This window comes from Balaenoptera borealis (assembly GCF_965194805.1).
Source record: "Balaenoptera borealis genome assembly, chromosome: X".
In the NCBI taxonomy this organism is placed as follows: domain Eukaryota; kingdom Metazoa; phylum Chordata; class Mammalia; order Artiodactyla; family Balaenopteridae; genus Balaenoptera; species Balaenoptera borealis.
The window spans coordinates 87642504-87667519 of NC_138881.1; the positions used below are offsets into that span (position 1 = coordinate 87642504).

Consider the following 25016-nt stretch of genomic DNA (forward strand, 5'->3'; position numbering starts at 1 on the left):
ACCAAAGTTCACTTCTTACTTATACAATTCCAGATGCTGGTTCAAATCTTCTTTCTTATGGGACAGAGGAGGCAGGATGGGCCAGGAGTAATATATCTCAAAATCCTGCTACATGCCAGACATTCTTTGAGGTTTTTATTTCCTTTTCTTCTTACAAGTCTGGAAATATGCACTCTTAGTCCCATTTTACAGATGGCCAACCTCAGACTCACGGAGTATGTAAATTTTCCAGGGTCAAATGTCTACACTTTGCCCGCTACACAGATCAACCAGCAGCCTCCTGTTTAGATGATAGAATTCCAGAGCTTGAAGACTGATAGTGGAAAACTCACCTGATGTGGAATCTGGGCTGTGTCATGCTCCCCATTGGACATGAAGATGATGGTAGGGAATGAAATCCTACTCCATGGGCCAAGAGGACTGGGTGTGGGGGCCACAATGACTAGCTGATTCTTGAGGTGCTGAACTGGACCCAGAAAGCAGCACAAGCTGTCACCCTTTGGAAAGAGAACCTGAATGGCAGGATATTAACATGTACACAGCTACTTTATGAAAGGGGTTTTACATTTTATCTCATTTAATGCTAACTCTATTTAAGATGAACAATTATCCCTATTACTCAGATAAGGGAACAGAAGTAAAAATTAAGCAACTTGACCTAGGGAAACAACCTTATAAATTACTGCTCCAGGACTCAAAACCCAAAATGACAAAAAGACTAAGTTTTTTTCCCCCTCTGTCCTGTGAGCTAACATTCAGATTACCTCAACGCATTACTATTCAGTTATACTTTTTCAAACAATGGAGTGAAGCACTCTTTAAATAATGAAAATCACTATAAAATATAAAATACCATGTGAATAACAAAAATTAAAAATCAAAATGTGTGTGAAAAGTTGGGAAAATTATTTACCACTTATATTCAGACATAAGGTTTATAACCTTGACGTGCAAAATACTCAAACAATAAAGATAGGTCAATGATATCAAGTGATAATGTGCATAAAAAGCAATATAAATTCCCAATAAATACTTGTAAACATTCCATGTCAAATAAACAAATTAAATGAAAATGAATTTTATTAAATGAAATAAGGAAGTCATAAAGTATGTAGAATGTGATTCTATTTCTGCAAAAGAATACACATCAATGTGTGTATGTGTGTGTCATTAAATATGTTAGTGCATTACATACAGAGAAAAATCTGGAGAGTAGGCACCAATAAATTAAAAGATGATACCTGTATTATGATGAGCAGAAGATGGAGGCAGAGGGAGAGATAGAATAATTTCAGTTTCTTAATATACATTTCAATATTGTTTAAAGCTTGTTAAAAAACAAAAAGTATTAACTGGTAATTTGAAAAAGTTATTGAGATAAAGTTTTGTAAAATAGGAAAACCTTCAAGCCAAGCCACAAAATGATAGTGCAAAGATCCATTTATTGATTTAGAAACATGTTCATATACTGTTGTGTGAAAATAACACATTAAAAAGATTTCTTTGATAATAATTCAATGTGTGTGGGTTGATGGAAGAGAGAGGATACTTTCATTTTATAAATTTGCATTTCCATAGTGTTTTAAATATGGAGCATTTATTGTATAAAATGTTAAAAACATAATAATTATGATCTGGTTATAAATATCATGCTCATATATTCATTGCTTTGGAAACATGTTCATAGCATACTGTTTTATGAGTAAAAGAAGCAGATCATAACAATTTATTTGACACTGTTTCTCTGTATGTGTGTATTTCTATGTCTCAAACTTCATACCAATTACTCATATACCAACTCATGCAGCTTTCCATTTAGCTCACGTGGGATGGGACTTCTAGCTTTAGGGCTTCAAAATCCCAGAATGGGCACAAATATAGAGGGATCACCACCAGTATGTGGAAAGTTCCAGAAAGCTTTGGCCTATACGATGGAATTCATTCACCCCCCCACCCCTCAATCCCCCTTCCATTACCTCACCTTTTGCCAAGCCCCTTAGGGGGCTGATGATTCTGACGCATATCACCAGGTGGCATCTTTCTCCATTTTCTATGGATTATTTTTTCCCCAAAAAAGGCATAATTTTTAGAAATAGAAACAAAATAGTTTCTGAAAAGTAGATAACTAAATAAGTACAGGAACTTTCCTGGTAGTCCAGTGGTTAAGAATCTGCCTTCCAATGCGAGGGACACAGGCTCGATCCCTGGTCGGGGGAACTAAGATCCCACATGCCACAGAGCAACTAAACCCGCGTGCTGCCGCTAGAGAGAAGCCCACAACGAAGAGCCCATGCACCACAATGAAGACCCAGCACAGCCAAAATTAAAAAAAAAAAAAAAAAGTACAGTGTAGTTCCAACCCTCTTTGTAAAATTCATATGTATTTAAAAGACTGAGAGGACGTATACTTAGTTTTGTTTCCTACATCTACATCTGCATCTACATCTCTTTTATTTATTAATGTGTATAGTCTACTGTGTACCAGGCACTGTCAGTCCAATTCCACATTTGCATCCCACGCCTTCCCTCTCTTGATCTCTAGACCTGCATAACTGGAAATGCTCACAGGGAGCAAGATGGATGTTAGTGCCTACCCAAAACAGACTCCATTCCAAGCCAGTGTAGTCCAAGCTTCACTCCGAGTCCTGGAAAACCAACATCTAAACAGGAAATGATGCCGTTGAGTGGGGAAAGTTTGCCACCTTGGGAAACTGAGGCATTTTATAATCCTCATGTCTGTTATTTTGCATACTACTAAGGGGCTACTACCTTCTGACAGGATCTCACTCTCAGATACAGAGTGAAGGATGCAGTGACCCTTGTGTGATTTCAGTGTTGATTCTCCTCATGGGTTTTACTTTCTCTTTACTCCTTGTCTAGGTCTGGTGGTAGATTTCAGAACTGGTTTTGTGTCTGTCTTATCCCTAGGGGATGGTCCCTTCCATTTAGTCATCTGAGAGGTTCATGTGAGGTGACATGGAGTTTCTGCTTCAAGTAAGATCTCTACCAGTAAGCAGGCCTGGCCCAAGTTCCACAGGAGACAGAAAAGAGTAGAGACCAAGTTCTCAAATACAAGCACAGGACTGGGACACTGGTCTAAACATCTAATTCTCCTGATTTAGTGGAACAGTTTTTGTAGACTTCTCACATGATGGACACCTCCCCTCAGCATTCCTCTTATACCCAACACCCTAATATGATCCAAATTCTCTTCTCTATCTCCTGCCTGTTAAAGTACACTGTCAGAGAAATTCTCCTATGACCTGGTAGTGGAGAAAACTTGTTTAACTATGACGTAAATTCCAGAAGTAATAAGGGGAAAGAGTGATATGTATAATTTGTTTTCTCATTAAAAATTGAATGGCTAAAGAAAAACATAAGTAAAATGAAAAATTAAAAACTGGGAAAAATACTTACAATTTAGATAACAGTTATATCCCTAATATGTAGAAGTCTTATGAAAAAGTGGATGCAAAAAACAACATAAGAGAAAAAAAGGGGCAATAGATACAAGCAGGTATTTCACCAAAAAAGATGTAGATGCAAGAGTAAAAAAAAGTCTTTAAACACAAGAAAAATGCTCAACCTAACTCATGATAAGCAATGCAAAGAAAAATAACTATAATGAGATACCTCTTCTTACCAATTAGATAGTCTGTGAAGAAATAGACATTCTCATATATTGCTGGTGGTAATGTAAAATAATACTGCCCTATAGAGGGGATTTGATACTATCTAGTAAAATTACATAGGTATTCAGTCTTGGAACCAGTAATCTCTCTTTTGAGAATTTATCCCCCCAAAACAATGCAAAAATACAAAAAGTCATAATAAGCACAAGGCCATTCCTCACAGAACAGTCCATAACAACAGAAGATTATCAACAAGACAAGTGTCCACCAACAGGGGGCTGGTTGAGTAATCTAAAGTACATCTACATCAGAGAGTACTCTGCAGCCATAAAAAGCAATGAGGATTCCCTCTCTAGACTGTTAAGGAGTGATCACCAGGATATAATGTTACATGAAGAAAGCAAGGTGCAGAAAAAATGTATAGAGCTGCTGCTAATATGGTAGCCACTAGCCAGAAACAGCTATATAAATTTAATTTTAAAAAAATAAATGAAACTAAGAATTCAGTGATTGTACTGGCCACATTTTAGGTGCTCAGCCGCCACTTGTTGCTAGTGGCTATAGTGTTAGTGCAGATAAAGGACATTTTCACTTCTGCAGAAATTTCTATTGGACAGTGCTGGTGAAGAATGTGCCACCTTTTAAATCTGGATGGGGAAGGAAACTAATACACATATTTCATTTGCTTGCATATTTAAAATATGGAAAGTTAAAACAAAAACGGACAAAATTACCTACAAGCAGATGGAGGAGCAGCCCATGATGCAAGGCAATGATGTGTATTCTCTTGCTTCATGCGCTGAAAAGTTCAAGAAACAATGACCAACCCAGTAGCAATGCTCAATTCTAGTCCCCAGATTGAGTCGTCTGAAAACATGTCCCACTAAAAGGAATCAGGCTTCCTTTTAGGTCTGGGCAGGGACTGTACCAGGTGAGTCTAGACCAAACTCTCATACCAGAAAGCATATCAAAAAGACTCAAGCCAACCTGAAGGGCACCCCCCCAGACAAAGAGAACAATTTGAACATCAAAAAGATTAATGACTACAATGGGTTAAACCACATCAAATATGTAAGCATCTGTGAGCTCACTATGGCACTTAAAACAAACAAACTAACTAACTCACTGCTCACCTTTGGTGGATCCCAGGGAAAGAACTCATTATTCTGAAAAGTGGAAATAATGCAAAAGAATTACACATACGTTCCTCCTACCTTCCTGTATGTACCACACCTCAGTGTAACCTCATAGTTACTTTATAGAAGAATTCCAGCTAATAAATGCAGAAGAAAGTATAGAATTAAAACATCACCTTTCTGCAACCTTTAAAAGCAGATCTAGGCAATGAACTTCAGAGGCTGCAAAAAATGTGTGATGAAAAGCAGATGCAAAATTTGAAAATGGGTGGATCAGGCTGACAACACCTAAGACCCAGTGATCAATCTCAACAACACAGAAGGAGAGACAACCACACAAGATGAGCCCCCAGGTATAACACAACAGGAAATGCACCACCACATCTGAGGTACTCTTGCCAAAAACCTGAATCTGATCAAGCCTCTAAATCTACTTACCAATTTAAAGGAAATAGGAGGGGGCCAGTAGAACATAATAAATACATAAAAACACAATAGGGATACAATCATCAAAATCCAGAAAGCAAACTCCACAGGACAAAAGTTATAGTTTCTTAAGCAAATAAACTGGAAGGTTAAAAAAAAAAGAGGGTAGACATTCTTTAGATAAAAAGAGATTTCAGAGAAATTAAAATTAAAATCACATGAGCTACTATCACATGAGCTACTACCGCACACACAGTAGAAGAACAAGAATGAAAAAGGTGGAAAATACCAAGTGTTGGCAAGGATGTGGAGCAAATGGAACTCTTATATCCTGCTGTGGGGGAATATAGATTGGAACAACTACTTTGAAAAACTCATTGGAAGTACTGACTGAACATACACATACCCTTTGACTCAGAAATGCTACTCTTAGGTACATACCCAAGAAATGAAAAAAAAAAGCCCATTCAAGAAAGTTTATAGCCTCATTATTCAATAAGACAAAAAAGTGGAATATATCCAAATCTCCATAACAAAGATATTGTGAAATATCCACACAATGCATTTGTTTTCATAATTATTCCCTTTCTGTTTTTCTTAAAACTCTAGTATATGACAAAATGACTCCTGAAGCATAATTTCCACACAAAGAGATACGACCCCACCTAACCTTAACCACTGTGGGCTGAGATAGTTCAAAAAAGGTCTTTTTTCTTCTTCCTAAGCGCACTGGTTCAGAGTGTGGGTTCTAGATACACAGTCCTGCCACTAGTTCTGCCACTTACAAACTGTGTGAGTTTGAATAATTTTATTTCACCCTACAGTCACTCAATTGTCTCATCTGCAAAACCAGGATTATACGGTACAGTAAGTCCCCTACATACAAACCTTCAAGTTGCGAACTTTCAAAAATGCAAATGTGCGTTCGCATGTCCAGTCACGTAAGTTAGTTCACGTGTCTGGCGTACATTGTCACGTGTGTGCATCCTCTACAAGTGGTTGTGCTTTTGTGTACTTCACTGTACAGTACTGTTGCTGTGCAAAATGAGGAGCTTACTAATGATGACCTGATGGAATTGGAGTCCCAGAGAAAGGACAACGAGAGACAAGAGGAAGAAGTAACTGAAGAACTAAAGAGATTCACGATGCAAGAAATGGCAAGAGGATTTTCTTTATTTGAGGAGGCACTGCTAGTTTTTGAGGAACAGGACCCAAATGCAGAATAGTACACGAAGGTTGCAGCAGCCATTCAGAATGCAATCCTGTACTACAATGTCATCTATAACGAGAAAAAAGAGCTACTACCCAGCTATCACTGGATTATTTTTTCAAGAGGGTAGATAGAATTGAATCCAGCAAGGAACCAGAACCTGTGCCATCAACGTCAGGCATGAGTGAAATTGCAGGTTGCCTTCCATCTCCTATTGCTGATGATCCTTCAGCTCTACCATCTCCCACCTCCTCTCCCTCCTCCAGTCAGTAACTCTTCTTGCCTGTTCACTCTATGCCAGCCCCTGTATGCCAGCTGTTGTACTGTACTACTGTACTTTTCAAGGTACTGTAAGATTAAAATTTTTAAAATTTTTTGTGTTTGTTTTTTATGTATTATTTGTGTGAAAAGTATTATAAACCTATTACAGTACAGTACTATATAGCCAATTGTGTTAGCTGGGTACCTAGGCTAACTCTGTTGGACTTAACAAACAAATTGGACTTATGAACATGCTCTAGGAATAGAACTCATTCGTATGTAGGGGACTTACTGTACTGATCATAGAAGAAAAAACTTTTTAAAAATATTGCCTTGTGTTTTGGTTTTTACAAGGATAAATGTTCAAGAATCACATTATTTTAAAAAATCAACTGCAGAGACATTGGAATACTGTACTCTCTGTGATCTTGGGAGAGTGAAAGTATCTCAGTGTCTCTGTTTCCTTTTCTGTAAAATGGCAAAAACAATCATCTGTACCTCAGGGGTTGTTGTTCTGAGAATTAATACATGAAAACTCTTAGAACAGTACTAGACATACAATAACAACTCAATAAATGCTAGATGATTTTTAGAAATACAAGTTGAGATTTTTATCATTTTGATAGTCTGAGTTTGCATGTGTCTTTAATAAAGCTTAATGATCTAACAACTGAATCCTCTTCATCAAATGTTAGATTTTGTATATCATTAACTTTCACTGTTAACCACTGTTGGATACCTAACTAATTATGAGAACATCTCAAAGTACTTGGAACAACTGATTTCAGGAAATACACCACCATTTCTGCACATGGCCAAACATAAAGCTGAGGCCCCATGCAGGATCCTGCCTTATCCTCACATACCTCCCGTGCACACACACTGCAGGTCCCTCCTGCCCTACCTCCAACATGCCCTGTCCAGGCCACCCATCCTCTGCACACCACTGCAGCTCAGGGCTGATCCACCCTCGTCTCTCCCCTGGACCCTGCAAATTCTCCTAATGGTTATCCCCATAGCTATCCTGTCCCTGTCCAGTCCATTCCCCACACAGCGGCCAGAGTCAACTTGTGAGCACGTGAATCAGAGCATGTCACTCCCACCCTCTAACCCTCCATCCTCAGAATAAACTCCAAACTCCTTACACAGCCCACACCATGTGGCTCCTGTCTGCCCTTGACCTCATCTCCTACCATCTGCACTTTGTCTGCCAAGCAACTGCCACTTGAGCTTGTCCTTTGCTCCTGGAACAACTGGTGTGACTCACATCACAGGGTGAATGACCCAAAGGCCTGCCTTGGTTTCCTCTTGTCATTCAGGATTCAACTCAAATGTCACTTCCTGATAAAGAGATTCACTGACAACTATTGGATAATAATCTATTGTATAATAATCCCTGTCCCAGTCATTTTCTATTCTATTTATGTGTTTATTTTCTTCAAAGTGCAAATCCCCATATGAAATTGCCCCATTTATTGATTTACCTCCTAACCTCTAGTTTTCCCAAACTAGAATGAAAGTTCCAGGAATCCTGCCTGTCTTGTTCTCTGTGCTGTGTCCCCAGTGCCTCTCATACACATCATTGAATAAAAATTATGTAAATCAAGGAATTGTTAACCTATTTGACACAAAGGAGCAGGCACAGATTTAAAGCTGAGTGTCAGGAACAAATGACAACAAAATTAGACATCAAAGGATTCAAAATTTTAAGAAGATATTGTTGCAAATCTATAGCAGTATTTTTCAAACTTGGGTGAGTACCATAATGAACTGAAGAAATTATTCAAAAGTAGATACCTACCACCCCACCTCCCTGGTTTGGGCTCAGCAACCTAGGGTGAGCCCAGGTATCTGCAATTTTAACCAGCACCACCTGACAATTTTGATGAGGTGGTCCACGGACCACAGTTGGAAAAACCCTGAGCTAAACAGCTGACATTTGTGTAGCATTAATCTGATGCCTACCATGCATCTGGAACCATGCACCAGAGTTCTATGATATCTGGGGTGTGTCTGTTAATATTATTACTTGAAAGTGCACTGGTCCTTCCCTCCCACCTACAATCACAGATTGCTTTCCCACATGGGCTCATACCTAAACTCCACAATACTCCTGGGCGGTCGGAAGCATTGGGTACTGTTATCCTGTTGTATACAAGACAATGGAGGGAAGGGTGGTGACTTACCTGAAATGTCCCAGGGATGGGGCCTGATCTCTTCACTCTTGCTCCAGGAACCTCTCTAGCAGATTCAACATCACACTTGGTTCTTCTCTACTGGATCCTGTTTCTGTGGCTCAGAGTCCATACCTTCTCTGATGTTCCACTGTAAGGAAGAGTAAGAGGATAAGACAGCACATGGAATAGAGAGGAATGTGAAAGGATGGGAAAACACGTGAAATGCAGGGGAAGGGGTTGAGGATGTGCTTGCCTGTCCCCACTCAGTTCACTGCAAGTTGTGCAATGATACTTTTCCTCTTCCCCAGCTCCATCACACAGCCCCCTCCACACACAGCAGTGACACTGAGGCTCTCACATCATGGACATGTGTGCTTATTCCTGCTTGTGTTACATGTCCAACCATTCTCTCTGGAGGTCATGCTATTATGGTAATGTCAGAGGCATCATATTGACAGAATGAAGGAGGTCATGTTGGAATGGAGAAATACAATTTGGTGAGGGCCTACTAGATGCCATACACTGTTGGTTGTAATTTTTGGACTTTTCCTCTTCAAATCCTCAAAGCAATTCTCTGAAGTGGGCATCATTATTTCCTTTCTACAGACAGGGAGATCGTCAGGCTCTGAGAGCAAAGTACATGATCAAAAAATTCTAGGGAGGTGTCAACGGACATAGAAGCCAACCTGAAGGGGCTAACACTGGCCAATTCTGTGACAATTTGCGCATCAAAATATATAATGATAGTAACAAATGTAAAAAAGGTAACCCTTTGAGCAAAGTAGGAATCTGTGAGTTATACAGATATAAATACATGAATAAATACATAAATAAGGGGGAGGGAAAAGCTCTACCGTGCACTCAAGTGCCAACTAATAAAACTGGAAGGAATGAAGGAATCAGAAAAGGAGCACTTGACAACTATCATAGTAACAGATGACTCAGCCAAGAATCAAAAATGGATGATCTGTCTGCACTAAATCCCACAGCAGTCACTGAGCCACCATGGTAACCAAGCTGGCCAAGGAAAGCTGCCAAAACGAAACAATAACCCAATTTGGTTCCTAATATGTGCTAGGAACTGAATAGGACAGACACACGCGCACACACACCCATACACACACGCACGTGCTCTCTCCCTCTCTCTCACTAGCCAAGACCTTGCCTTATCCTCCCTCGCCCCTGTTTTTAAAAGGCAAATAGCTCCAGGACACCCCTGGAGCAAGACACCACACTCACTGGGGCCGGGAGGGACCCCAAGGGCAAATCTCTCTGCCTCACCAGACTGCCGGGACACCGATTCCCAAAGCAGGAAAGACACGACTTGGATCCCTTTGTCTCCCCACACCCCAGGGCTGTTCAGCCCTCACCGCCGGGACCCACACCCTCAGCTGAGTCTCAAACACCTGAAGGCGGGACCTGCTCTTCTCGTCAGACCACGTCTGTCTCTGTAGAAAAGTCGTCACGGTCGCCATATTGACGTCAGGTTTCTATGGCAACTGCGATGCGCTGGTTAGTCCTCCACACTGGAAATGCCACTGCACACTCCTCCACCCCCAGGCTTCTCGCTTGAAAGCAAAACACCTTCGCTCTTCAGGCTACCACATGAGAAAGCGTAATAATTAGAAGAATTAGACTGGGATACAGACGGAACTCTGCCTAGTTTGGTGGAACAGAGCATGTCCCTGCTGTCAGGAAGTTTGTTTGCTCTAAAGAGACAGTAGGGAGTATTATCAGTACACAGAGATCCAGGGAGGTATCCTAGGGTTCTTGGAGATGACCTAGCCTTCAGAGGGTGAACATGTAAAATCACAGGCCATGCTAAGCAGAGAGTTAATGTGGCAGAAAACTAACAGACTGTCTATAATTATGTGACTGGATGATGTAGGAACACCAAAAGATGGTTTGATGATCTTCCCTTACCATAAATACCTCAGAAAAGTCATCCTGCAAAACAGAAGTGGTCCCAAAACTTCATTCTACACATTCTACACATTTTACATCTTGATGCTACATTTCCGGGTGGTCTTTATGGCAGTTATGCTGTTTGGTTTAGGCAAAAGTCATTTTTTTCTCTGGGAGAGAGGAGAAAGGTGGGCCAAGATTAACATTTGTTGAAGTCCTACTGCATGTTATACACTCTGTACAGGGTTTTTCATTTGCACCTCACAACAGTTCTGTAAGAAAGACATCATGAGTCTCCTTTACAGATGACCAAGGGCAGGCTTACAGAGGCTAAGCAAGTATTCCAGCATCACACATGAAGTTAGGGGCAAAAATGGGGGTTCAACTTTTGCCCACATCACAATATACCTTGCATTCATAACAGAAGCAGCATCACCTCCAAGGAACTGAAAATTGATTCTTAGGGGTGAAGAGATCTTAGATAGTACTATGTTGTGTTGCCCCCAGAAAGATCAAGGTACATAAACAGATATACACCACATCTCTGGTATTAAAAATTTCACATTCTGTGGATGGGGCAATGATTAGAGAAAAAAGTGTCTAAAAAACCTCCATAAAGTGGATGATAATGAAAAAAGGTTGAGAAACATTCGTATATTCAGTGATCTAACATGTAGATGATGGGCCACCAGGGTTTAAGGACTGGTCATTTTACATTCCCTCATCAATGCTCACTCTTTAACAGCCAATCTTGATGGTGGTGGTGGTGGTGGTGATGATGATGATGATGAAGAAAATGAAATCCTGTTCCTGGGGTCAAAAGACCTGGGTATGGAGACCGTGTGAACTGACTGGTTTTTAAGATAGCAGACAGGGGCTCAGTCAGAAGAGTAGGTGTCTCTTCTGGAAAAGATGATCTGGAAAGTAGAATATTAATGTTTTTAAAACTAACGTAAGCAAGTGGAACTCTAAGTTGTGTCTCCTTTAATTTTAACATTTATTCAAGTTACACGTTATTAAATCCATAATTCAGATCAGACCATAGTAAGTTTGGAGATGGTTAAGTAAATCAGGGAAATTTCTTTGCAAATGCCTGCTCAGTATTTAAAGCTGGAATTATTCTAAAGCTTTTCCCATTGTATCTGGGCAATTGATGCTATCCAATATACTGCTATTTTTTTTAAAAGATTTATTGATTTATTGATTGATTGATTACTATGTTGGGTCTTCGTTTCTGTGCTAGGGCTTTCTCTAGTTGCGGCAAGCAGGGGCCACTCTTCATCGCGGTGCGCAGGCCTCTCACTATCGTGGCCTCTCTTGTTGCGGAGCACAGGCTCCAGACGCGCAGGCTCAGTAGTTGTGGCACACGGGCTTAGTTGCTCCGCGGCATGTGGGATCTTCCCAGACCAGGGCTTGAACCCGTGTCCCCTGCATTGGCAGGCAGATTCTCAACCACTGTGCCACCAGGGAAGCCCATATACTGCTATTTTTTTATAGTGAATTGTATTATATTTTTAATTAAAATAGTATTGTAATTAAAAACATTTTGTATGGCAAAAAAAATCAGCGAAGCTTGTCTGAAAAGGCTAGAGTAAATATTTTCAAATTATATGAGGGTAATTCTTTTTTAAATTTATTTTTATTGAAGTATAGTTGAATTACAATGTTGTGATAATAGGCTAATTCTTGTGATATATAACAGATGGGCAAATGAAGTGGTAGGCAGCCTCCAAGAAGACACTCAATGATCCACACCTCTGTATTCATGCTCTTTTGTAATCACTTTTCCTTGAATGTGGGCTGAGGTTAGTTGCTTCTAGGGAATAGAATACTTGTGAAGTGGTGGGATGTTACTTCTGAGATTAGTTACAAAGAGGATGTGGCTTCATTTGAAGTACGCTCTTATGCTCACCCTGAGGAAAGCCAGCCACCATGCTGTGTATTGCCCACATGTCAAGGAACCGATGTCTCTGGCCAGCAACCGGTGAGGCCCTGAGGCCTGCCAAAAGACAAAAGTGTGAGCTCAGAAGTGAGTCCTCACCCAATTGACCCTTAAGATGACTGTAGCCCCAGCCTATACTTTAATTGAATCCTTGCGAGAGACTCTGGGCCAGAAGCACCCAGCTAAGCCACATCCAGATTCCTGACCCCCCAAAATGGTGAATTACTACATGTTTGTTACTTCAAACTGCTTTTATTTTGGAGTATGTTATTATGCATCAATAGATAACTAATACATATATAATCACAGAATACATGTAAAGAGCAATATACATGTTCAACAAACATTTGAAAACAGTTTATCTAATGAAGTACAAATGAAAACTAGAGATATACTAAATTAGATGAAAAAAGGCATGTTGCAGAACAATAGGGATAATGTGATTCTAATATTGAAGAAAAGGTATGCGTATTTTGTGTGTCTGTGACTATATGATAATAATTCACCTACAAAGAAACACATCTGGTGAACACGCAACAACCTATTGATATTGAACACCTTTGGCTCAGAGCGTGAGAGTTAGGCAAGAGTGAGATTCAGGGTGATTTCATTTTATGAATATAAAATATATATTTATACATATAAATATGCAAATTTATACATAATATGTAAACAAATATATACATTTAATATTTAGAATATAATTCTATATTGCTTGAAATACTATAAACAGGACATAGTATGAAGATAAAAATTTAAAAACAGAAGTGACATTTAAAGAGATTAAGAGATAATTTACTAATGATTTTATTGTTTTGGAAATATATGGTATGTTTGAGTGTACATCAGCGTGCTTCTATTCCTGAAACTTGATACTATCTGTGTGATTGTATGTCTCAAACTCTATCACCCTAAATATTCATGGGCTGTAGCCATTATGATTTGGGTCAAATCCACAATGTGTCACTTTCTAAGTGTGCAAGCTTAGGAAAAGTACTTAACCTCCCTGTCTCTCAGTTTCTTCATCTGTAAAATGAGGATGAACAACCTCACAGTGTAGATGTGAGAATTAAATGTCATTACTTGATCCAAAGCAAATGTTAGCTAATTTTAATACTTTCATTTTTTATGAGCATCAATCTTTTTGCAAGCACTAAAACCTATAATGTAAATGGCAGATTATTGACATTGAACAACATTCAGTATATATTAGTAGTGAATAAAGGCAGGTTACAATATTACAGGGAGGAAAACATCTTAAATTTTAAAAGTATCATGACTGTATTTGCAGAGGCAAAGCAACAGAAATGGTAAATGTCTGGGTAAATATAATAGACTATTCATCTCCTCTTGAGTTCATTAAAATTTTTAATCGTTGAAAGCAAAAAAATATAATAACATTTTCTGATGACATGTCAGTGAATGTAAGTAAAATACATTAGAGAACCATAACCTTAAGAGCAGAGGGCAAAGGGATCTACAACATGGTAAGGTTACTACATGTCATTTGAAGTGGTAAAATATTGATTTTAAACAGACTTTGAAAAGTTGAATAGGGAGTTTTATAGCAACCACTAAAAATGGTTATACAAAACCAAAAATGTTATACAAAGAGACATTGTCAAAATCAAAATAGAAAAATTAAAATGAAGTATCAAGTAATGTTCACATAAGCCAAAAGAAAGCAAAGAATGCAAAGAAGAGGAAGCAGAGGAATGAAAACCAGAGGGAACAGACTGAAAAGGAACAATAAAGTGGTAGACCGGGCTTCCCTGGTGGCACAGTGGTTGAGAATCTGCCTGCTAATGCAGGGGACATGGGTTCGAGCCCTGGTCTGGGAAGATCCCACATGCCACAGAGCAACTAGGCCCGTGAGCCACAACTACTGAGCCTGCGCATCTGGAGCCTGTGCTCTGCAACAAGAGAGGCCACGATAGTGAGAGGCCCACGCACCGCGGTGAGGAGTGGCCCCTGCTTGCCGCAGCTAGAGGAAGCCCTCGCACAGAAACGAAGACCCAACACAGCCAAAAAAATAAATAAATAATAATTTTTTAAAAAAAGTGGTAGACCGAAATTCAAATATTTTAACAATTACTGTACATGGTCTAAACACACCAATTAAATGACAGAGATTGTCTAGATGTTGTATCAATTTTAGAGGAAGGAGTTTTGAAGTCTGAATAAATTGTAGGTTTTTTTTACTTCAGTCCTATCTGAAATGTAGTTATATGTTTATATGTCTATAATTTGCAGGTCTGCTGTTCAATGAATACACATTTAGGATTGCTATATCTTGTTGGTGGATTGACCCCTTTATCATTATGTAATAACCCTCTCTGTATCTGGTAATTTTCTTTGCTCTGAAGTCTACCTTATCTGATGCAAATATATCCACTCTTGCTTTCCATCAATAAAATTTGCCTGTTGTTACCGTTTTACATCCTTTCACTTTCAAGCAACCTATATCATTGTATTTGAAGTGAGTTTCTTATAGGCAGCATTGATTTGGATCACATTCTTTTCTTTAATCCACTCTGCCAATATCTGTCTTGTAATTGGTATATTTAAATGATTTACATTTAATGTAATTATGGATATGTAATGGATTGTCTGTAATTTTATTTTTTGTTTTGTTTGTTCCCTCTCTTTTTTGTTTCTCTGTTTTCTTTTCCCTGCTTTCCTATAGGTTACTTGAACAAATTTTAGAATTCCAATTTTATTTATTTATTGTTTTCTTGAGTATATCTCTCTGTATAGAATTTTTTGCTAGAGATATATTATCACTATCTGTTGTTGTTAACATTTCACTACTTCTACTGGGTGTTAACGCTTTCAAATACCTTTTGAAAGCATCTATAGACGTGGGCATTTTTCTCCTTGACTCTATTATTACACTAGATTATATTAATGGATTTCCTGATATTGAAACAGCCTTCTGTTCTTAGAATAAGCTCCACATGTTATGATCTACTTTTTAATGTGCTGTTGGATTGTGTTTGTTAATATTTTATTTAAGAATATTCCTTCATATTCATGTAGGAAACCGTTCTATAATTCTCACTTGTGATGCAATCTTTATTAGGTTTGGAATCAATTATATACTTGCTTCATCATAAGAATTTAGAAGTGTTTCTTCTTTTCCATACCCCCAGAATAGTGTGAGTAGCATTGGGATTATCTTACCTTTAAATGCTTGGTAGAAAACAAACCAAAAAAAGAAATAAACAAACAAAAAGGTTTGGTAGAATTCTCCCACTGAAGCATCTGAGCCTGCTACATTTTCAGGGGAGAAATTTAACCAATTTCTCTATTTCTTCAATGTAATTGGTCTGTTTGAACTTTTTGTCTCTACTGGGGTAAATTTTTATAAGTTGCATTTTTCTAGAAACATCTATTTCATATGTGTTTTCAAATGTATTTAAATAGAGTTGTGTAAATTATTCACTTAAGAATCTTGAAATTTTTCTTTGATTATATGACTATTTCTCAGGAATTCCCTGACGGTCCAGTGGTTAGGACTTGGTGCTTTCACTGCCGAGGACCCGGGTTCAGTCCCTGGTCTGAGAACTAAGATCCTGCAAGCCACTCGGTGTGGCCAAAATAAATAAATAAATAAATAAATAAAATAAAAATAGATAAAACTGGATGACTATTTCTCCTTTGACATTTTAGATGTTGTATATGTTCATTTCCCTCTGTTTTCTTGATTAATTTACCTAGGGATTTGTTCATTTTGTTGACCTAAGTTCTGCTGTAGTTTTTTCTAACTCATTCATTTCTACTTTTACCTTTAATGATTCTTTCCTTCTGCATTTTTAAACTTATATTGTGGTTCTTTATCAGGCTTTTGAAATGAATATTAATTAATTTTAATTTTTATTGTTATAGTTATTTAATACCATAAAAATTCCCTCTGACAACTGCTCTAGCTGTAGATTCTGATATGTTGTATTTTCATTATCATTTTTGTAATCAAGTTGTGCAAAATTAATCTATTTCCACTTTATCCCAAATTTGTCTAGGAGCCTCAGATACAGTCACTTTGCATAAATATTCCATGTTTATCTGAACTGTAGTTTTTTGGTTTTTTTTTAAAATAAATTTGTGTATTTATTTATTCATTTCTGGCTGTGTTGGGTCTTCATTTCTGTGCGAGGGCTTTCTCTAGTTGTGGCAAGTGGGGGCCACTCTTCATCGCGGTGGGCGGGCCTCTCATTATCACGGCCTCTTTTGTTGCGGAGCACAGGCTCCAGATGCGCAGGCTCAGTAGTTGTGGCTCACGGGCCTAGTTGCTCTGCGGCATGTGGGATCCTCCCAGACCAGGGCTCGAACCCGTCTCCCCTGCATTGGCAGGCAGACTCTCAACCACTGCACCACCAGAGAAGCCCTGAACTGTAGTTCTGTTCTCTATTAGCAGGCATCAGTGTTCAATACATTAGATCTACCCTTGGATTATGTTCTTTAGAGCTTCTCTATACTTAACTGAAATTTTTTGTCCACTTGAATATTCTTGGATTGAGGCAAGTTATAGTAGAATTATATATTATTGGTGTTTTTTTCTATTTCTCCTTACACCTCCTGTGGTGTTTATTTTATGAATATTTTTGTTATGTGTCTGTGGACATAAATATTAATAACACATCTTCCTTGTGAATTGTAGTGTTTACAGTTATCGAGTGTGTTTTTAAAAATCTCTTTTAATCCATTTTGATCTCAATTCTTACTCCTTAAACACCAAGATTATAACCTTTTCTTTCTTTTTATTTATAACTGCCTGGTATATATTTGCTTATTTTAGAATTTTAACCTCTCTGACTATCTTTGTTTTAGGTATATCATTTGAAAAAGCATTGTGCTGGGTTTTGCTTCGATAGGCAATATGAGAAACTTTTTAATAGATGAGTTAAACTCATTTACAAGTATTTGATATGACCAATGTGTTTGGTCATTTGGGCTCAGTTTTGTCATATTGATTATACATACATAGAAATGATATATATTTGTGTATATATATAATGAATAGAGAGATTGGCAAATGATATCAGCAGATAATTCACATAAAAAAGCAATATACAGACTGATAAAACTTTCTAAAATATACCAAATTACAACAGCTAAAGAAATTCAAGTTAATATCCTAGGCTATCATGACAAGTGAAAAAGGCATGATGCTGAAAATTATGTATGTGATCTTAATCTTGCAAATGATATATGTATATTCATTGTTATATGCATGCATAAACACAATAATGAGAGAAAATGCCAGACAATATACATTTTTTAAAAATTAATGAGTGGTAGTGTTACTGATTAGTTACATATTTATCTCTGTACTTTACTATGTTTTCCACTTTTTCTAAATTTGTATGGAACATTTTAAAAATCAAAATCAAAGCTCATAGAAACATTATTTGTTATTAAATATTTCAGATATTCAAAAAGTTACAGAAAAGAATAAAACAGACTTCTATGTACTCAACTTAAGAAATAAAACATTACATATGCAGTTGAAACTCACTTTGAATTCTTTTATGATTACCTTAGTCTCCTTCTTCCTCAGAGGTAACTACTATAAAGAATTTGAGTTTTCATTCTTAGGAACTTATAGTTTTATTACATATGCATATATTCCTAAGTGAAATATGGTACTGTTTTGTTGCGTGTGTTTATCTGTAGATGCCTGGATGAATGATAGAAAGGAGGAAGAACAAAAAAAAGGAGAACAAATACATATAACAGCTTGACAGTATGACCTGTATATGTGCCTTCCTTGCAATGTGTATTCTTTTTCAGAACTTCTAAAATGGACACACCCATTATTTTTTCAGTTTAATATGCTGAAGGAGGCACTAACAGAATCTGCACATACTATTTGCAAGCACTTTTTTCCTGATGTGTTCAAAGTCTAAGAGTTTCCCTGGTACCAGCTATTCTAAAACAATGTTCAATGTATTCTGAACATGAAACATCTTCATATTTGTCTAGGCTTAATTTTCTGTCTTTTATTCATGCTGTTACTCCTTTAGGCCTGTATATCCAGAACTTAATCTGGGCCATCCTGGTGAAAAAAGACACAAAAGATTAGTTTTCTGGTGTCCTGACTAACACCCATAACCTTAGGTTGGTATAAAGATGCATTCCATTTTGAACTTTAGCTGATTTTGTATTACAAGTGCTGGTCATGTGTATATAGTTGCCTCTTTGTTTCCACGGGTTTCACATCTGCAGATTCAACCAACTATGGGTGGAAAACAGTTGAAAAAAAATATTCCAGAAAGTTCCAAAAAGCAAAGCTTGAATTTGCCACAAACTGACAACTATTTACATAGCATTTACATTGAGTTAGATATTATAAGCAATCTAGATTTGATTTAAAGTATACGGGAGATGAATAGCCAAATCAATCTTGAGAAAGAAAATGGAGCTGGAGGAATCAGGCTCCCTGACTTCAGACTATACTACAAAGCTACAGTAAACAAGAACATATGGTACTGGCACAAAAAGAGAAATATAGACCAATGGAACAGGATAGAAAGCCCAGAGACAAACTCACACACATATGGTCACCTTATTTTTGATAAAGGAGGCAAGAATATACAATGGAGAAAAGACAGCCTCTTCAGTAAGTGGTGCTGAGAAAACTGGACAGCTACATGTAAAAGAATGAAATTAGAACACTCCCTAACACCATACACAAAAAAATAAACTCACAATGGATTAAAGACCTGAATGTAAGGCCAGACACAATAAAACTCTTAGAGGAAAACATAGGCAGAACACTCTTTGACATAAATTGCAGCAGGATATTTTTTGACCCACCTCCTAGAGTAATGAAAATAAAAACAAAAATAAACAAATGGGACCTGATTAAAAGCTTTTGCACAGCAAAGGAAACCATAAACAAGACGAAAAGACAACCCTCAGAATGGGAGAAATTATTTGCAAATGAAGCCACTGACAAAGGATTAATCTCCAAATTATACAAACATCTCATGAAGCTCAATACCAAAAAAAACAAACAACCTAATCAAAACATGGGTGGAAGACCTAAATAGACATTTCTCCAAAGAAGATGTACAGATCTCCAACAAACACATGAAAAGATGCTCAGCATCACTAATTATGAGAGAAATGCAAATCAAAACTACAGTGAGATATTGCCTCACATCAGTCAGTATGGCCATCAAAAAATCTACAAACAATAAATGCTGGAGAGGGTGTGGAGAAAAGGGAACCCTCAAGCATTGTTAGTGGGAATGTAAATTGATACAGCCACTATGGAGAACAGTATGGAAATTCCTTAAAAAGCTAAAAATAGAACTACCATACGACCCAGCAATCTCACTACTGGGCATATACCCAGAGAAAACCATAATTCAGAAAGGCACATGCACCCCAATGTTCATTGCAGCACTATTTACAATAGCCAGGACATGGAAGCAACCTAAATGTCCATCAAGAGAAGAATGGATAAAGAAGATGTGGTACATATATACAGCCATAAAAAGGAATGAAATTGGGTCATTTGTAGAGACATGGATGGACCTAGAGATTGTCATACAGAGTGAAGTAAGTCAGAAAGAGAAAAGCAAATATCGTATATTAGCACATATATGTGGAATCTGAAAAAATTGACATAGACAATCTTATTTACAAAGCAGAAATAGAGACACATAGAACAAATGTATGGCTACCAAGAGAAAGGGGGGATAGGATGAATTGGGAGATTGGGATTGACATATATACACTATTGATACTATGTATAGAATAGATAACTAATGAGAACCTACTGTATAGCACAGGGAACTCTACTCAGTGCTCTGTGGTGACCTAAATGAGAAGGAAATCAAAAAAGAGGGGATATATGTATACATACAGATGATTCACTTTGCTGTACAGTATAAACTAACACAATGTTGTAAAGCAGCTATACTCCAATAAATTTTTTTTTAAAATCTACAAACAATAAATGCTGGAGAGGGTGTGGAGAAAAGGGAACCCTCTTGCACTGTTGGTGGGAGTGTAAATTGATACAGCCACTATGGAGAACAGTATAGTGGTTCCTTTAAAAACTAGAAATAGAACTACCATATGAACCAGCAATCCCACTACTGGGCATATGCCCAGAGAAAAACATAATTCAAAAAGGCACATGAACCCCAATGTTTATTGCAGCACTATTTACAATAGCCAGGACATGGACGCAACCTAAATGTCCATCAACAGAGAAATGGATAAAGAAGATGTGATACATATATACAGTGGACTATTACTGAGCCATAAAAAGGAACAAAACTGGGTCATTTGTAGAGATGTGAATGGACCTAGAGACTGTCATACAGTGTGAAGTAAGTCAGAAAGAGAAAAACAAAAATCGTCTATTAAAGCATACATGTAGAATCTAAAAAAAAATGGTATAGATGATCTTATTTGCAAAACAGAAATAGAGATGCAGACATAGAGAACAAACGTATGGACACCAAGGGGGGAAGGGGGGTGGTGGTGGGATGAATTGGGAGATTGGGATTGACTTATGTACACTATTGGTACTATGAATAAAATAGATAACTAATAAGAACCTACTGTATAGCTCAGGGAACTCTACTCAGTGCTCTGTGGTCACCTAAATTGGAAGGAAATCCAAAAAAGAGGGGATATATGTATACATACAGCTGATTCACTTTGCTGTGCAGTAGAAACTAATACAACATTGTAAAGCAACTATACTCCAATAAAAATTAATTTAAAAAAATTAAGCATATGGGAGGGAGGATGTGCATTGGTTATATGAAAATACTACACCATTTTATATATTTTATACAAGGGACTTGAGCATCCATGGATTCTGCTGTCTGTGGGGCATCCTGGAACCAATCCCTTGTGAATAACGAAGGACAACTGTATTTTTCTCTCCTTTTATTATTTTTAGTTGCACAGGGAAAATATATCAAAGGTGTTTTAATCTGCCTGTGTCGATTGCCCTGGGGTCCTAGGCTGAAAGAGACTGTGATTAAACTTTTACTCTGAAAGCCTCTGTTTAAGAATTCTCCCTTTCTAGAAGCTGTGGGGCCGAATGATGGGTGATCTCATGCAGACCCTTTCCCTCCCCTTAGGCACTCACTACTTGGCTAACTGGGTGGTTAAATATGGTTTCAATTCAAGGGGCTTTACTTGGGAGAGAACAGAAAGAAGCATGTTGTGAAACTATTTTCATCTCATGACCTTCACAAATATCCAGAGAAGTGGAGACATTGTCTGACTGTGGAATATAGGTTTATTTGAGAGACATGCTTGTGCTTGTTCTTCCCCTAAGCATCTTTAATTTCTCTGGAGCTGCCAAATGGGGATTGTCAGGTGGTAGCCTTGGCTTAGGGATGTTCCCCATTATGACACTGAAGCACTTTCCTATGGAAAGGGCTAGGAAGTTTTTTATTTATCTTTTCACTTCCAAAACCAAGACACTTTCATTGTAGATAAAGATGGAAAATGCAGGAAAGAAAAAAAATCATTAAAAACCCTAAAACTCTACTAGTCTTGAGTAAGCACTGTTATCGTTTGAACATACATATTGTTTTCAGAATTCTATGCAAATATAGCCACATATTTAATTATAACCATATTTAAGAGTAACAATGAGATGTTATCTTACAGTTTTGCAAACTGATTTATTTATAGAAAAACATCATATTATGAATGTCAATCCATGCCGATCAATATAAATCCACATAATTAAAATGACAGTAGAAGCACTAATGGTCAATTCAGGTATGAAAATAATGATGGCAATGGTTACTATTTATTGCTGACTTCCTCAGTGCCTGACACTGTTATAAGTGCTAAACCTATACTCATTTAATCCTCACCACAACCTATGAGGAGGAGCTATTGTTGCCCAACTTTAAACATAAGAAACTAAGAGCAGGGGCTTCCCTGGTGGTGCAGTGGTTAAGAATCCGCCTCCCAGTTCAGGGGACACTGGTTCGAGCCCTGGTCCGGGAAGATCCCACATGCCGTGGAGCAACTAAGCTTGTGCACCACAACTACTGAGCCTGCACTCTAGAGCCTGCAAGCCACAACTACTGAGCCTGTGAGCCACAACTACTGAGCCCGTGTGCCACAACTACTGAAGCCCACATTCCTAGAGCCCATGCTTCAAAACAAGAGAAGCCACCGCAATGAGAAGCCCGTGCACCTCAAAGAAGAGTAGTCCCCACTCGCCGCAACTAGAGAAAGCCCACGCGCAGCAATGAAGACCCAACCCAGCCAAAAATAAATAAATAAAATAAATTCTAAAAAAAGAAACTAAGGGCAGGGCTAGCAGGTGGTAAGGGTAAGATATACTGTATGGCTCCTGAGCCCATACATCTAACCAGGATATGCTATTGCCTCTCCTATGACAAGGCCTTCAACCTTACTGTTATTCAGGGCAAAGTAAGATAAAAGAACCTGAGGTGCCATGTTTTTTTTTCCCCAGTTAACTAGGCAGAAATTTAAAATATTGATAATAATTAGTGTGGTTTGGAGTTTTGGGGAAATGTGTCCTGGTATATTGCAAAAGTTCTCCCCATCTTGTTTCCCTTCCTGTGCCTCAGGTGCATTCCCCATTCTAAAGCTGAGTGAGTTTCCTGTTGGTAGAACTGAAAATATTTGTTTCCATACCATTTAATTATTTTGTATTGCTGCAAGATCAATAAATGTGTACTATAGGTAAAAATATATAACATAGAAAGGAACTAAAATAACATTACCCCAAAACACACCATCTAAAGCATACCCACTGTATTTGTTTCCTAGGGCTGCCTTAAAATAGTACCACAAAGTAGGTGGCTTAAAAACAGAAGTTTATTGTCTCATGGTTCTGGAGGCTAAAAGTCAAAATCAAGGTATCAATGGGCCATGCTCTCTCTGAAACCTATAGGACTTCATCCTTGCCTCTTCCTAGTTCCCTGCAGTTTGAAGGCAATCTCTGGTGTTTCTTGGCTTGTAGATGCATCGCTCCCAATCCTCCATCTCCATGTGACATTCTCCCTCTGTCTCTTCATATTATCTTCTATCTGTGTGTGTCTCTGTGTCTAACTTTCCCCTTTTTATGAAGACACCAGTCATATCAGATTAGAGCCCACCCTAATAACCTCATTTTAACTTGATTACCTCTGTAAAGACCTTATTTCCAAACAAGGTCACATTCTGAGATAGTTGGGATTAGGACTTCAGCATACATTTTTCAGAGGATACAATTCAACCCAGAAAAACCACTAATGTTTTCATCTGCATTGTATTCTTCTAGTAGTTTTCTTATGCAAGAATTTATATAGTTATGCATGTGTGCATGCATTTATAGATTTATGTACAAATATAAGATCACATTTACGTTTAGTTTTGTAACCTGCTTATCTCACTAATAACATTCCTCAGTCAGTGACTGTGAATAAACATCAGTCTATACCATATGGATAGTAGGTATACTAATGCCTGATAAAGATAGAGAAAAATAAATTAAAATGAGTAAAATTTTTATGTGTTGAGTGCTTTTCATGTATTGAGTCATTTAATGATCACAGCACCATTATAAGGTAGATATGGTGTTAATCCTCATTTTATAGATGAAAAACTGAGGGACAGGGGAAATAAGGACTTGACCCAGGACTGAACATTTAGGGAGCAGGACAGCTTGGATTTGTACCCAGAACCTCATGCTCCAGAGCCTGGGAAACTGTCAAAGATTTGTTAAGTGACAGGAGCAGTCTGCACAAACATTCATATTTTAGGAGGTCATTAAAAGTAGCACTAAGTATGTTAATATATTATGCAAAATATCTCGACCTAGTGACAAAAAGGTGTTTTGTGACCATTTTGAGAGCATGTGACAGAATCCATAGTGCAGTGGGATAATGAGTCAGTTGGAAGTGAAGAATGTTAACAGGGAATGCAGAAAATGTCTTTGAAGAGGGAGAGAGAGAGAGAGAGAGAGGGACATTGGGGGTGAAGCGAGAGAGATATCTTGCGGCTGAGTGGGGATGAGGGGTCCAAAGAGAGTTTTTTTTTTTTAAATCTTCAATGCCTTGAAACTTGAGTAAGTTTAAAAGTTAATGTTAAAGAGCCATCTCTTCTCAGATTTAATCCTTGAATTTTCCCATATATTCATTTCCCTCCTTACCCTCCTATTTCCTCTATAGATTTAATGACACCTCTAATGGAACACTATGGGTCTTAAGCTCAATATGCATTTAGTTATTAGTGAATAGAAAAATGAGTACTCGTGTATCAAAGGAGTGCTAGTCCTTTTGGGATTTTTGCCTCTCAGGGAGACAACAGGTAGCTGGAGTC

General features: G+C 37.9%; 1 long non-coding RNA gene across 2 annotated transcripts in view; it reads right to left on the reverse strand.

The window, feature by feature from the left end:
* LOC309621230 overlaps window positions 1-20264 on the reverse strand; it is a 44666-nt gene extending 24402 nt beyond the window's left edge. The window contains exons 1-3 of one of the 2 annotated variants that reach the window (XR_014239838.1): window positions 10124-20264; window positions 8852-8990; window positions 333-512 (exon numbers count right to left, since the gene is read on the reverse strand). This is a non-coding gene — a long non-coding RNA (uncharacterized lncRNA). The remainder of the gene's footprint in view (window positions 1-332; window positions 513-8851; window positions 8991-10123) is intronic. The other variant, XR_014239839.1, reaches the window with a different exon arrangement.
* Between the last annotated feature and the right edge of the window lie 4752 nt (window positions 20265-25016).